Source organism: Panthera onca, chromosome B1 (assembly GCF_046562875.1).
Source record: "Panthera onca isolate mPanOnc1 chromosome B1, mPanOnc1 haplotype 2, whole genome shotgun sequence".
Lineage (NCBI taxonomy): Eukaryota > Metazoa > Chordata > Mammalia > Carnivora > Felidae > Panthera > Panthera onca.
Window position 1 is genome coordinate 62,205,976 of NC_138342.1, and position 14,836 is coordinate 62,220,811.

The 14,836-nt window shown below is 39.5% G+C and overlaps 1 pseudogene; it reads left to right on the top strand.

Moving 5' to 3' along the window:
• The first annotated feature begins 507 nt into the window (after positions 1–507).
• LOC132693067 (farnesyl pyrophosphate synthase pseudogene) lies at positions 508–9,252 on the top strand (annotated as a pseudogene).
• The last annotated feature ends 5,584 nt before the right edge of the window (positions 9,253–14,836 follow it).

Here is a 14,836-nt window from a genome sequence, read left to right on the forward strand (position 1 = left end):
ATGTGTTGGTTTACCCAGGCCAGAGCTGGTCTGCAATCCCTGGGCAAGCAGGAAGCAACCCTCCAGAGCACAAGCTGGGTACAGTCTGTCAGCAGCCAATGGCAAGGATGTTCACAAACAGTGGGGACCTGCGGGGGGTGGGGGGGAGCAGCCTCTCAGTGGAAACCATCTGAGTCGCAGGTGATCTGCATGGTGGAGCAGGTGTTGGCAGAATCACCGAAGCAAAGCATGAATCCTTCAGGGAACAGGCTTCTCGTCCACAGGGCCGGGAGATGGCTATCGCCTGTTAAGGCTGCAAGGTCATCAAGACAATCCGTGGTTGGGGCAGAACTCCATCAGATGTCCCATACACACACTACTCATTCACCAGCCAAATCAGCAGGACAGTCCTTTTCTTCCCTCCTGCTCCTCCAGTGCCCTCGGCTGAGAAAGCCTAACATCACAGTCACCGTAACGGAGATGGAAGCGATCTGTCCACTACTGCAGAACATACATTCAAGAGTAGACATGGAGCGAAGACGCAGTAAGGTGATAACTGACACAGATTTCTCCTTCTGGATTATCACCCTAGCGTCATCTTCTGGCACCACAAAGAATTCTGTAGTTGTTAATTCTTTAAGAACTACTTCCATGACAACAAAGAAAAACCAGTGACTTCAGACCTCTTGAAGGAGAAGATATCAGAAGGAAAGCAAGTTCTCAAACGAGCTTCCTACGCCCATATTCCTCAAAGTGCCTAAAGCAACAGATTTAGACTTAGGCCTATTTAGGAACATACATAACTTCTGTATCTGTTCATCTCTGCCTTGCTCTGCTTCCATGTCCCTCTACGTCTCCTGGTGTGTCCAGGGGGGTAAGCCTCTGTCTCTGGGTGTGCTTTGCTCCACCTCACCCTCTACACATGTCCTCGTCCTGCCTGTCCACTCCCAAAGGGAGTCCAATTATATCCTTTCTTTTTCTTTCTGGTGACTTACAAAGGATCAAGTGGGAATGAGTAAAGAACTAAAGCAAAGACCTGTGAGTAAAGTTAAAAACATGCATTTTTTTCATTTTCAAGAAAAAAAAAATCCAAGCTAAAAAACAGATACCTAAAGGAATATTTTGCAATATGTCTAAATGTGTATAAGAATGAAAGAGAGTAATGTCCCTTCTCTAATTAGAACAGAATACAGGATTTGACTATATTATGTGATAACAGGAGCTGAGTTGGTAAGAAGGAACAAGCCAGCAAAGAGGGTTCAGAGCACTAGAATGGGAATTTAAAATACCAATCTTCCTTTCTGACACTTAAAAGAAAAAAAAAAAAAAAAAAAAAAAAAAAAGAACACAGATCCATGTGGTATCACATGGATTTATTAAAGGGCAAGAAGACAGTCTGATGTCCATCCAGGACTAGGATTCTGTGCCAACAGACAGGTAGAAAAGGAACTTCAGCTTAGGATAGAAACACATTTTCAAAGTTTACTCCAGAAGTTTCATAATGAAGTTAATAATAAACTCAGTTTAATAATGTATCACTGAACGTGTTTTGATGTTATTATGTAAAACTCCAAAGAAACTTCACCCTAATCAAGGAATAATTTTTTTTAAGTTTATTTATTTTGAGAGAGACATGGACAGTGTGAGTGTGGGAGGGTGAGAGAGAGGAGACAGGGAATCCCAAGCAGGCTCTGCACTGCCAACACAGAGCCCAACATAGGGCTTGAACCCATGAAATCGTGAGATCATGACCTGAGCCAAAACCAAGAGTCAGATGCTCTACTGACTGAGCCACCCAGGTGCCCCCAAGGATAATCATTTTAATCTGAGTTTAAAACCCTGAGCAGTCATATATTGTCGCGTTGAGAATGCAACTCCTCTTATTCCTCCATTTTTCCTTCTTTTAAAAATGGATTCCTTGACCTTTTCTACAAATCTTACTGAAGACTTGTTTTTGAATACATTTTGAAAATGATGTAACAGGGTTTAAGAACAAATTGTAGGGTGCCTGGGTGACTCAGTCGGTTGAATGTCTGGCTCTTGATTTCAGCTCAGGCCATGATCCCAGGGTGCCGGAATCAAGCCCCACGTTGGGCTCTGTGCTGAGCGTGGAGCCTGCTTGGGATTCTCTCACTTTCCCTCTGGCCCTCTCCCCTGCTCGTGTGCTCTTTCTCTCTCAAAAAAAAAAAAAAAAAAAAAAAAAAGTAAATAAAATAAAATAATAAAATAAAAAATAAAAATGTGCCTCCACAGGTAGATAAAATAATAAAATAAAAAAAATAAAATAAAAATGTGCCTCCACAGGTAGATAAGAGAGTAGCATCTTTGAAGGGCACAGTGGGAAACGTGCATGCTCATCATCACTCTGGATACTTAAGTTTGCACACTGGCCCAGCTAATTTTGAAGGTATAGGAGTTGCCTGCTAAGAAAAGTAGAACCACAGCTCTTCAGGTCAAATTGATCAGAAGTCAGTGGGAGGTAGCTTACAAAAAGTCTTCTGTCCATAATGCATAAATGCAAATATGCATGACACATGAATACAAATCAGCAATAAAAACAATCCAAGTTTTTAAAGCTTGGCAAAAGAAGTAGACATTTCACAAAGGAAGATATATTGTTGGTCAAGAAGCACATGAAAAGGTGAGGAACATATTTAAATCATCAGAGAAATATAAATTCAAACCACAAAAGATTCCATTACCCACTTGCTAGGGTGACTAAAATCAAGTGTTGGTGGGTCCGTGGAGCAAAGGAGGTTCTTATGCTTTGCCGGTGAGTGTGTAACACACTAGAAAACTGGTAGGTTTTTACAAAATTATACATATATTTACTCTACAGTGTAGCAACTCCCCTTTTTTTCTTTTTGAGAGAAAGGGTACAAGTGAGTGAGGGACAGAGAGAGAGAGAATCCTGGGAGAGGGGGAGAGGAAGAGGAGGAGAGGGAGAGGAAGAGGAGGAGAGGGAGAGGGGAAGAGGAGGAGAGGGAGGGAGGAAGAGGAGGAGAGGGAGGGAGGAAGAGGAGGAGAGGGAGGGAGGAAGAGGAGGAGAGGGAGGGAGGAAGAGGAGGAGAGGGAGGGAGGAAGAGGAGGAGAGGGAGGGAGGAAGAGGAGGAGAGGGAGGGAGGAAGAGGAGGAGAGGGAGGGAGGAAGAGGAGGAGAGGGAGGGAGGAAGAGGAGGAGAGGGAGGGAGGAAGAGGAGGAGAGGGAGGGAGGAAGAGGAGGAGAGGGAGGGAGGAAGAGGAGGAGAGAGAGGGAGGGAGGAAGAGGAGGAGAGAGAGGGAGGGAGGAAGAGGAGGAGAGGGAGGGAGGAAGAGGAGGAGAGGGAGGGAGGAAGAGGAGGAGAGGGAGGGAGGAAGAGGAGGAGAGGGAGGGAGGAAGAGGAGGAGAGGGAGGGAGGAAGAGGAGGAGAGGGAAGGAGGAAGAGGAGGAGAGGGAGGGAGGAAGAGGAGGAGAGGGAGGGAGGAAGAGGAGGAGAGGGAGAAGCAGCGCTCACACGAAGCAGGGCTCCAGCTCACTGGATGTGGGACCAGAACTCACTAATCATGAGATCATGACCTGAGCTGAAGTCAGATGTTTAATGACTGAGCCACCCAGGCGCCCCAGCAATTCCACTTTTAGATAATAACTCTGGAGAAATGAATATATCTCCATAAAAAGATTTGTAGAAGAATGTTAATAGAAGCTTGAATCACAATAGTCAAAAAACTCAAAACAGCTCAAATCTCCATCAACAGGTTAACAAATTACCATTAGCAGTACATTAATACAGTGAAATAGTATTCATCAGTAAAAAACAACTATTGGGACGTCTGGGCAGCTCAGTCAGCTGAGCATCTAACACTTGATTTCTGCTGAGGCCATGATATCACCGTTTATGGGATTGAGCCCTGCATTGGGTTCTGCGCTGACAGTGTGGAGCCCGCTTGGGATTCTCTGTCTTCTCTCTCTCTCTGCCCCTCCCATGCTTGAATGTGCATGCATTCTCTCTCCCTCTCCCTATCTTTCAAAATAAATAAACTTAAGGGGCACCTGGGTGGCTCAGTTGGTTAAGCATCCGACTTCGGCTCAGGTCATGATCTCGCAGTTCGTGGGTTCAAGCCCTGCGTCAGGCTCTGTGCTGACAGCTCAGAGCCTGGAGCCTGCTTCAGATTCTGTCTCCCTCACTCTCTGCCCCTCCCCCACTCGCGTTCTGTCTCTGTCTCTCAAAAATAAATAAACATTTAAAAAAATTTTTTAAATAAATAAACTTAAAAAAATAGAAAGTAGGGGCGTCTGGGTGGCTCAGTAGGTTCAGCATCTGACTTCAGCTCAGGTCATGATCTCATGGTTTGTGGGTTTGGGCCCCTCATCAGTCTCTGTGCTGACAGCTCAGAGCCTAGAGCCTGCTTCAGATTCTGTCTCCCTCTCTCTCTCTGCCCCTTCCCCACTCGTGCCCCATCTGTTTCTCTGTCTCTCAAAAATAAATATTAAAAAAAGTTGTTTTAATAAAAATAAATAAATAAATAAATAAATAAATAAATACAAAGTAAAAAACAACTATTGATATACATGTAACAACGTCAATGAAAATCATTACGTTAATTAATCAAAAGAAGTTACAAAAAGTTCGTACCGTATGATTCCACATATCAATTTCTAGAACTGGCAAAACTAATCTATAATGATAGAAATGAGAAAGTGGTTGCCTGGGAATGGGGGGAAGCTAATTGAAATGGAATGCAAGAGAACCTTCTAGAATGATGGAAATAATCTGTTGTAGCTTCCTTTCAGTGGTAGTTACATGAGTATATAAAAATTGTCAAAATTCATCAAAATGAACATTTAAGACCTATGTATTATATTGACTATGGGTTATACCTCAACTTTAAAAAACAGTGGAGAAACAAGTGAGAAACTAAGGCAAATTAGTTATCTGTTATTGACTAAATGGGTAACTGGGTTTTATCCTTCATGCAGTTATTAGAGATCCTGAAGACAGACACTCCCAGGTATTTTTATCATAGCTAGGTGTAGTTTAAGCTGCTGTAACAAAGAGATTTTTAAAAAGAAATACAGAGTGTGGTTCAAGATGATGACATAGAGGCTTCAGGCTCACTTCCTCCCATGGACACACTGAACCATACCTACATATGGAACAATTCCCTGGGGGGTGGGGGGGCAGAAATCCAGAAACTAGCTGAACTACTCCTATACATCAGGTAAATGAGAAATGGCGGGGGTGGGGGACCCATATCAGAACAGGTAGGAGAGGATAAGACACAATCTCACAAAACTCCACCCCAGGCATAACAACACACAAGCAGGAGGGAACCCACAACTCCCAGCTTCTCCCTGAGGAGTGAAAAGATTTGAACACATATCTGTCACCCCAACTTTTAAGATTTCCAACTGAGAGACAGCCCCCAAAACATCCAGCTCTGAAAGACAATGGGGCTTTCATACACAAGCCCCACAAGGGTATAGCAAACTAAGAAACTGTTCTTAATGGATTCACACAGACTCACTGCACCTATTTCCCCAGGACCCAGTGCAGGGGCAGCAGACCGAAAAACAGGTCTTTCTGTGAAAGAGGCCTATTTGCACATCTTAAAAGCTGTGGCCTGAAGTCCAGGTTGTAGGTTCGAGCCCCATATTGGGTGCAGAAATTACTTAAAAATAAAATCTTAAAAAAAAAAGTCAACAGATACATGAAAAGGTGCTCAACATCACGAATCATCAGGGAAACGCAAATCAAAATGACAATAAAGTACTACCTCACACCTGTTAGAATGTCTATTTATCAAAAAGACAAGAAAATAACAAGTGTTGGTGAGGATGTGGAAGAAAGAGAACCCTTGTGCATTGTTGGTGGGAATGTAAATTAGTACAATCACTATGGAAAATAATATGGAGGTTTCTCAAAAAGTTAAAAATAGAACTACCACATGATTCAGCAATTCTACTTCTGGGTATTTATGTGAAGTAAATAAAATCACTATCTCAAAAAGATATCAGCATTCCCATGTTAATGCAACATTACTTACAATAGCCAAGAGATGGAAACCACCCAAGTGTCCATCAATAGATGAGTGGGTGAATGAGGTGGGTGAAATGGGTGAACGTTTCCAGAAAATACAAACTTTCAGTTATAAGATAAATAGGTCCTAGGGATACAATGCAGAGGGTTGACTATAGTTAACAGGGCAACATTATGACTAGATTGCATTATGTATTCCAAAGTTGCTAGGAAAATAGATCTTAAGAGTTCTCATCACGAGACAAAAAATTACAACTCAACATGAAAAGAAAAAAAAAGCGCACACACACACACACACAATCCAGTTAAAAGAGGGCAGAAAACATGAATAGACATTTTTCCAAAGAAGACATACAGATGGCCAACAGACACATGAATAGACGCTAAACATCACTCATCATCAGGGAAATGCAAATCAAAATCACAATGAGATATCACCTCACACCTGTCAGAATGGCTAAAATCAAAAGCTCAAGAAACAACAAATGTTGGTAAGGATTTGGAGAAAAAGGAACACTCCTGCACTGTTGGTGGGAATGCAAACTGCTGCAGCCACTGTGGAAGACAGTATGGAGGTTCCTCAAAAAATTAAAAACAGAACCACCCTACAATCCAGTAACTGCACTACTGGGTATTTACCCAAAGAATACAATAACACTAATTCAAAAGGATATATATAGCACTATGTTTATTGCAGCGTTATTTACAAGAGCCAAATTATGGAAGCAGCCCAGGTGTCCATCAATAGATGTACAGATAAAAAAGATGTAGTGTATATATACAATGGACTATTATTTGGCCGTAAAAAGAATAAAATCTTGTCATTTGCAACAATATGGATGGATCTAGACAGTATAATGCTAAATGAAACAAGACAGAGAAAGACAAATACCATATGATTTCACTCATATGTGAAATTTAAAAAGCAAATGAACAAAGGGTAAAAAAAAGAGAGAAACCAAAAAAAAAAAAAGACTCTTAACTCTAGAGAACAAACATATGGCTACCAGAGGTGGGAAGGGGGATGGGTGAAATAGGTGAAGGGGATTAAGAGCACACTTATCATGAACACTACTATGTATGGAATTGGTGAATCACTACATTGTACACCCAAAATGAATATCACACTGTATGTTAACTACACTGGAATTAAAGTAAAATAAAAATTAGGGACACCTGGGTGGCACAGTCTGTTAGGTGTCTCACTCTTGATTTCAGTTCAGGTCATGATCTCATGTTTCGTGGGTTCAAGCTCCACGTTGGGGTCCTTGCTGACAGTGGGGAGCCTGCTTGGGATTCTCTCTCTCCCTCTCTCTCTGCCCTTCCCCTATTCTCTCTCAAATAAACTCAAAAAAAAAAAAAAAGAAAAGAAAAGAAAAATTAAAAGAAAAAACCAGTGTTTTTAAAATAATATTTTCAACTGTATTTGAGTCAGCAAAATAATTAGAAATCTATATATAAAAGAGATAGAAAACTCTGCATAATTCTAAATTGTTAATGCCAGAAGTCTCCAGTAGAGAGAAAGAACTGTAATACTTACTGTGGTCTATACAGCTTTAAAATGTACTCAAAATATTCCCACTTTTAGGGGTGTCTGGGTGGCTCAGTCGGTTAAGCGTCCTACTTCGGCTCAGGTCATGATCTCGTGGTTCGTGAGTTTGAGCCCTGTGTTGGGCTCTGTGCTGACAGCTCAGAGCCTGGAGCCTGCTTCAGATTCTGTGTCTCCCTCTCTCTCTGCCCCTCCCCGACTCATACTCTGTCTCTATCTCAAAAATAAATAAAATGTTTTTAAAAATATTCCCACTTTTAATTTTTTCATCTATTATTCTATTTGGATGCCTACATAGGGAAAGTGTGTAGAGCACAAATACCATGTAACTTAAGAATTATCTGTATTTTTATATGATATAATAGCATTTTCAAACATTAGGTTCTACTCCTTCTTATTACTGAATGAATTAAGAACACAGTATGTGCTTGTGGCAGACATTCAGGGACTATCTTAGTCACTGCCTCCTTACAGTTTGCTGCCAGTTTGAGTGTCAATTTCCCATCACAGGACAGGGAATAAACACAGATCAGTTTCTGTCATTAATGATAATCCTTTTCTCATTGCTAGCAATTGGTTTAGACTGATCATAGGACCCAATTCTAGACAGATAAACAAAAGATGTATCTGACAAATTATTTCTGGAAAAGATTTCCTCAAAGATTTAAGAAACCATGCAGGGTGAAATGGAATCTTAATCTTTTTTTGGATACCTCCTTGTCTGGATGTAATGTCTCGTTGTCTTTCAAAAATGAATTACAACTTAAGTTCAGGTAAGAAGGCTACTCCTGCCACTAGGGCTTCAGCAGGTGGTAGATACATGCTTCCAGAAGCAAAGCGTCATTGATGGCATCCAAACCTATGCCTGGCTTCTGATAACCATCATGACACCAGGAAGAAAGCTTAGAGCAGTTCCACACACCAGCCCACCAGAGACTATCAGCATCCTGCTTCCTTGGCTCCACCAGCTCCTGAAATGTTCTCAGTGCTGTCAAACTCTGCTGACACTGGTCTCATTCGCACCGTACTCCAAGACCTCCTTGAGCCAGGAAATTGCCTCTCCTGTCTCTGGATGGTCCATTCCATCCTCAGCACCGTGACAATCTGGAAGAAGTGCTAGATGAAATTCTGCTATCCTTTAGCTTTTCCTACAGAGTTCCTATCAGACTGAGATCAGCCAGACCCTGACCTCATCACAGCCCCCCAGGGCAATGGGGATCTTGGCAGATTCACTGCAAAGAGGTACAAATCTATTGTTAAGCACAAGACAGCTTTCTACTCCCTCCATCTTCCTGTACTGCTGCCATGTATGTGGCGTGCACGGACGAAGAGAAAGAACATGCCAATGCCAATAAGATCCTGAGATGGGGGAGTTCTTTCAGATTCAGGATGATTATCTTGATCTCTTTGGGGACCCAGTGTGACAGGCAAGATTGGCACTGACATCCAGGACAACAAATGCAGCTGGCTGATAGTTTAGTGTCCACAGCGGGCCTCTCCAGAACAGCACCGGGTCCTTCAGGAGAATTATGGCCGAGGATGTACCCCGGGTGAAGGCACTATATGAGGAGCTGAACCTGTCAGTTGTGTTCACACAGTGTGAAGACGCTAAAGCCACCCTATGAGCCTCATCGAGCAGTAGGCCATGCCCCCACCTCTAGCCATCTTCCTGGGGCTAGCACACAAGATCTATAAGAGGAAAAAGTGACCTAGAGATTGTGAGGGTGGGAGAGGGAGGCTCTCAGTAAACTATCTAAACTTCAAAAAAAAAAAAAAAAAAGAACCTGGTACCTGAATGTTTTTACTGAGCCACTGAACCAACCAGTCTTGTAGCCATTCTGCCTCTGGACTATTGTTTTTTTTTTGTAAAGGACACCTCTGGACTATTTCTTTTGTGAAGGACTAAATTTAAGACAGTTGATTTAGGGTGCTCTGTTAGTAATAATGGAAGGTACAAATTTCAATTTTTGTAGGAGTTATGTAATTCAGGTGTAGACTTTAAGTAGATCATTTATTTTGATGTATTGATATAGAGATCTGTTTTCTGTACATTTTGACATACATAGTTTGAACATCATAAATCAGCAAGAAACACATGGGTACACTTTCTTAAATTGCTGTATCACTGACTTAAGAAATGAACTTTTGAACCTGATATAATGGCAGTATACTTCCCTTTTTATAATGCTTAACATAAATTCTGTTGAGTTAATTTAATTTACATTATTATTCATGAATCATTGCTACAATGCTAGTTGACAATATTTGGTATGACGTAAGGGTATACTTTTGTTTGCATTCAAATGATTGTCTGGTAGGCTCTATTATTGAATAATTTTCCCCCTTTCTACTGAGCTGAAATGTCAATTTTTTTCATGTATTAAAAACACCCAGGGGCGCCTGGGTGGCTCAGTCGGTTGAGCGTCCGACTTCGGCTCAGGTCATGATCTCACGGTCCGTGAGTTCGAACCCCACGTTGGGCTCCGTGCTGACAGCTCGGAGCCCGGAGCCTGTTTCAGATTCTGTGTCTCCCTCTCTCTCTGACCCTCCCCTGCTCATGCTCTGTCTCTTTCTGTCTCAAAAATAAATAAACCTTAAAAAAAAACCCCAAAAAAAACAAAAAAAACCACCCATGGCTCCCATTAAAAATAAATGAACAAAAATAAAGATATAATAACCATAAATACCTTGGAATAAACCTAACCAAAGAGGTAAAAAATCTATACACTGAAAACTATAGAAACCTTATAAAAGAAATTGAAGAAGACACACACACACACAAAAATGGAAAATTATTCCATGCTCATGGAATGGAATAATGTTGTTAAAATGTTGATACTACCCAAAGCAATCTACATATTCAATGCAATCTCTATCAAAATGACACCTGCATTCTTCACAAAGCTAGAACAATCTTAACTAATCTTAAACTAATCTTAAACCTTAAATCTTAGTTAATCTTTTAACTAATCTTAAAATTAGAACGGAACCAGAAAAGACCCCAAAATAGCCAAAGCAACCTTGAAAAAGAAAACCAAAGCTGAAGGCATCACAATTCCAAATTTCAAGATGTATTACAACGCTGTAAACATCAAGACAGTATGGTACTGGCACAAAAACAGACACATAGATCAATGGAACAGAATAGAGAACCTAGAAATGGACCCACAAACATATGGACAACCAATCTTTGACAAAGCAGGAAAGAATATCCAATGGAATAAAGACAATCTCTTCAGCAAATGGCGCTGGGAAAACTGGACAGTGCAGTCCAGATGTGCAGAAGTGCAGTGCAGTGCAGACGTGCAGAAGAATGAACTTGGACCACTTTCTTACACCATACACAAAAATAAACTCAAAATGGATGAAAGACCTCAATGTAAGATAGGAAGCCATCAAAATCCTCAAGGAAAAAGCCAGAAAAAACCTCTTTGACCTTGGCTGCAGCAACTTCTTACTCAACATGTCTCCAGAGGCCAGGGAAACAAAAGCAAAAAGGAACTATTGGGACCTCATCAAGATAAAAAGCTTCTGAAAGCAAAGGAAACAATTAGCAAAACTAAAAGGCAACCGATGGAATAGAAGATATTTGCAAATGATATATCAGATAAAGGGTTAGCATCCAAAATCTATAGAGAACTTATCAAACTCAACACTCAAAAAACAAATAATCCAGTGAAGAAATGGGCAAAAGACATGAATAGACACTTTCTAAAGAAGACATCCAGATTGCTAACAGACACATGAAAAAATGCTCAACATCACTCATCATCAGGGAAATACAAATTAAAACTACAATGAGATACCACTTCACACTAGTCAGACTGGCTAAAATTAACAACTCAGGCAATGACATATGTTGGCAAGGTTGTGGAGAAAGAGGAACCTTTTTGCACTGCCAGTGGGAATGCAAGCTGGTGCAGCCACTCTGGAAAACAGTATGGAGATTCCTCAAAAAACTAAAAATAGAACTATTCTATGCCCCAGCAATTGCACTACTAGGTATTTATCCAAGGGATACAGGTGTGCAGTTTCGAAGGGACATATGTACCCCAATGTTTATAGCAGCACTATCAACAATAGCCAAAGTATGGAAAGAGCCCAAATCTCCACCGATGGATGAATGGATGAAGAAGATGTCGTATATATAAATACAATGGAGTATTACTCGGCAATCAAAAAGAATGAAATCTTGCCATTTGCAACAATGTAGATAGAACTAGATTGTATTATGCAAAGTGAAATTAGTCAGAGAATGACATATCATATGACTTCACTCATATGTGTAATTTAAAATACAAAACAGATGAACATAGGGGAAGGGAGGCAAAAATAATATAAAAACAGGGAGGGGGACAAAACATAAGAGACTTAAATACAGAAAATAAGCTGAGGGTTGCTGGAGGGGGTGTGGGTGGGGGGAAGGGCTAAATGGGCAAGGGGCATTAAGGAAGACACTTGTTGGGATGAGCACTGGGTGTTATATGTAGGGGATGAATCACAGGATTCTGCTCCTGAAATCATTATTGCACTATACGCTAACTTGGATATAAATTTTAAAGGTTAATAAATTTAAAAAATAAATAAATAAAGATATAATAATTGAACTGAAATTTGAGTTGTCCCAAAGATAGAGCTTGAGATTTAATTCCAACTTCATGGTCTATCAAAACAAAAACTCTTTGGAGAAATATATGACAGAATACAGAGTTTCCAGGATATACTATTCACATCATCCAGGTTAGAATCCAAAATTACTTGACATAGGAAAAAGAAGCAATTTGTGACCGAATCTCAAGAGAAAAGACAATCAGCAAAGAGCAACCCTGAGATGACCCACAGGCTAGAATTAGCACAAAAAGATTTTAAACCACAAAAGATTTTAAACCATTTTAAACTACTATAAATATGCTCAGTGAGACAAAGGAAAATGTTTGTTAATGAAGGTGCATAGTGAATCAAAGAGATAGGAAATCTCAAGATAAATAAAAACTATACAAAGGAAACCAAGTAAAATTATCAGGTAAACATATAATACCTGAGATGAAAAATACACTGGATGGATTTAAAAGCAAAACAGAAGTGATAAAGGAAAGCATCAGTGAACTTCAGAATAGATCAATAGGCATTATCCAGTTTGAAGAACAGAAAAAAATAAGGATTTTAAAAAACTACAAAGAATGAAGACCTGTAATCGTAATCCCTAAGCTATCAAGTTAAAAATGCAAAAACTTGGGGCACCTGGTGGCTCAGTCGGTTAAACACCTGACTCTTGGTTTCAGCTCAGGTCATGATCTCACAGGTTCATGGGGGCAGGTCATGATCTTATGGTTGGTAGGATCAAGCCTCACATCTGGCTCTGGGCTGGCAGCACTGAGCCTGCTTGGAATTCTCCCTCTGTGCCCTTCCCCGACTCATGCTCACACTCTCGCTCACTCTATCAAAATAAATAAATAAACTTTAAAAAAATTTAAAAATAAAAAATTTAAAAAATGCAAAAAACTCTAACATAGCCAATTTGTAAATTAAAATGGAATTTTAAAAAATGCTAAATCCAAAATAAGGCAGGAAAGGAAGAATAGAGAAACAGAAAACAGAAACAAAGAGAAAACAGTGTTGTCGCCCTATAACTAAACCTTATGAATAATTACATTATATTTTAATGGCCTAAACACTCCAATTTAAAAGTGGAAACTGTCTAAATTATAAAAATCAAGATCCAAGTGTATATTTTCTACAAGACACATTTATATATATAAAGAAACCGATAGATTGAAAGTAAATAGATGAGAAAAGATAAACGAAGCAAACACTAGTCATAAAACTGAAGTGGTTAAATTAATATCAGATTAAATAGACTTCAAGATGAAAAGTATTACCACAGATAAAGAGGGACGTTTAATAATGACAGAAGTGTCAATTCTTCAGAAAGATATAGCAGTCATAAATATCTATGTACTTATTAAAAGAACTTCAAAATTAACAAAGCAAAAATGGACAAAACTGAGGACAGAACACAAATCCATGATTTGTAACATCTCTCCCTCATCATCTGACAGAAAAACCAGACCAAAAAAAAAAATCTCAGTAAGAACACAAATAATTTGACCACTATCCCAAACCACCTTGACCTAAATGATATTTATAGAACATTACAGCCAACAATAGAAGAATACAATCATTGTCATTACATATAATATGTACCAAGATAGGCTATATGCATGGCCATAAAATAAGTCTCAATAAAAAGGATTGAAGCATATTGATTATAAGCATACTGATTGAACATACAGATTATGTTCTTTGTGGAATTAAATTAGAAATACCAGCAAGAAACTCCCAAAACCCCAAATATTTGGAAATTAAACCACTATTCTATAACATACCTGGATCAAAATACAAATCATAAGTAAAATCAGAAAATATTTTAAACTCATATGAAACATACCAACAATTGTGTGATATACTTACAAAAATGAATAGAAGGAAATTGATAGCTTTAGACACTTATATTAGGAAAGAACACTCTAAAATCAATACTTAAGTTTCAACTTCAAAAAGCTAAAGAAAGAGCAATGTATGCCAAAAGTAAGGAGAAATAAGGAAATAATAAGGGCAAAAGTGGAAATTAACAAAATAAAAAAGATAAGAAATTAACAAAGGCAAAAGGCAACAAAATTGATAAATCCCTAAGGTATCTAATCCAGAAAGAAAAGCAAGAACACAAATATCCTATATCAGGAAGGATCTACAAATTGTATCAATATTAAAAGGGTAATAAGAGTCTCCATGAAATACAGCCAGACCAACACTAAACCATCCTACACACCTAGAAAACTGATCTGAGGATTAACACAACAATCTGCACAAGCTGAACCACAGGATTCAGCAGGAATTCACCCCAAAAGAAAGCAGGAAGAAATGACAGCTAGGGACTTAACCAAAACAGACACAAGCAAGATGTCTGAACCAGAATTAGAATCACGATAATAAGAATACTAGCTGGAGTCCAAAATAGATTAGAATCCCTTTTCGGGATATAAAAGAAGTAAAAGCTAATCAGGATGAAATAAAAAATTCTATAACTGAGCTGCAATCTCGAATGGCTGCTGCAGCAGCAAGGATGGATGAGGCAGAACAGACAATCAGCGATAGAGAGGACAAATTTATGGAGAATAATGAAGCAGAAAAAAAGAGGGAGATTAAGGCAAAAGAGCACAATTTAAGAATTAGAGAAATCAGTGACTCATTAAAAAGGTACAACATCAGAATCATAGGGGTCCCAGAAGAGG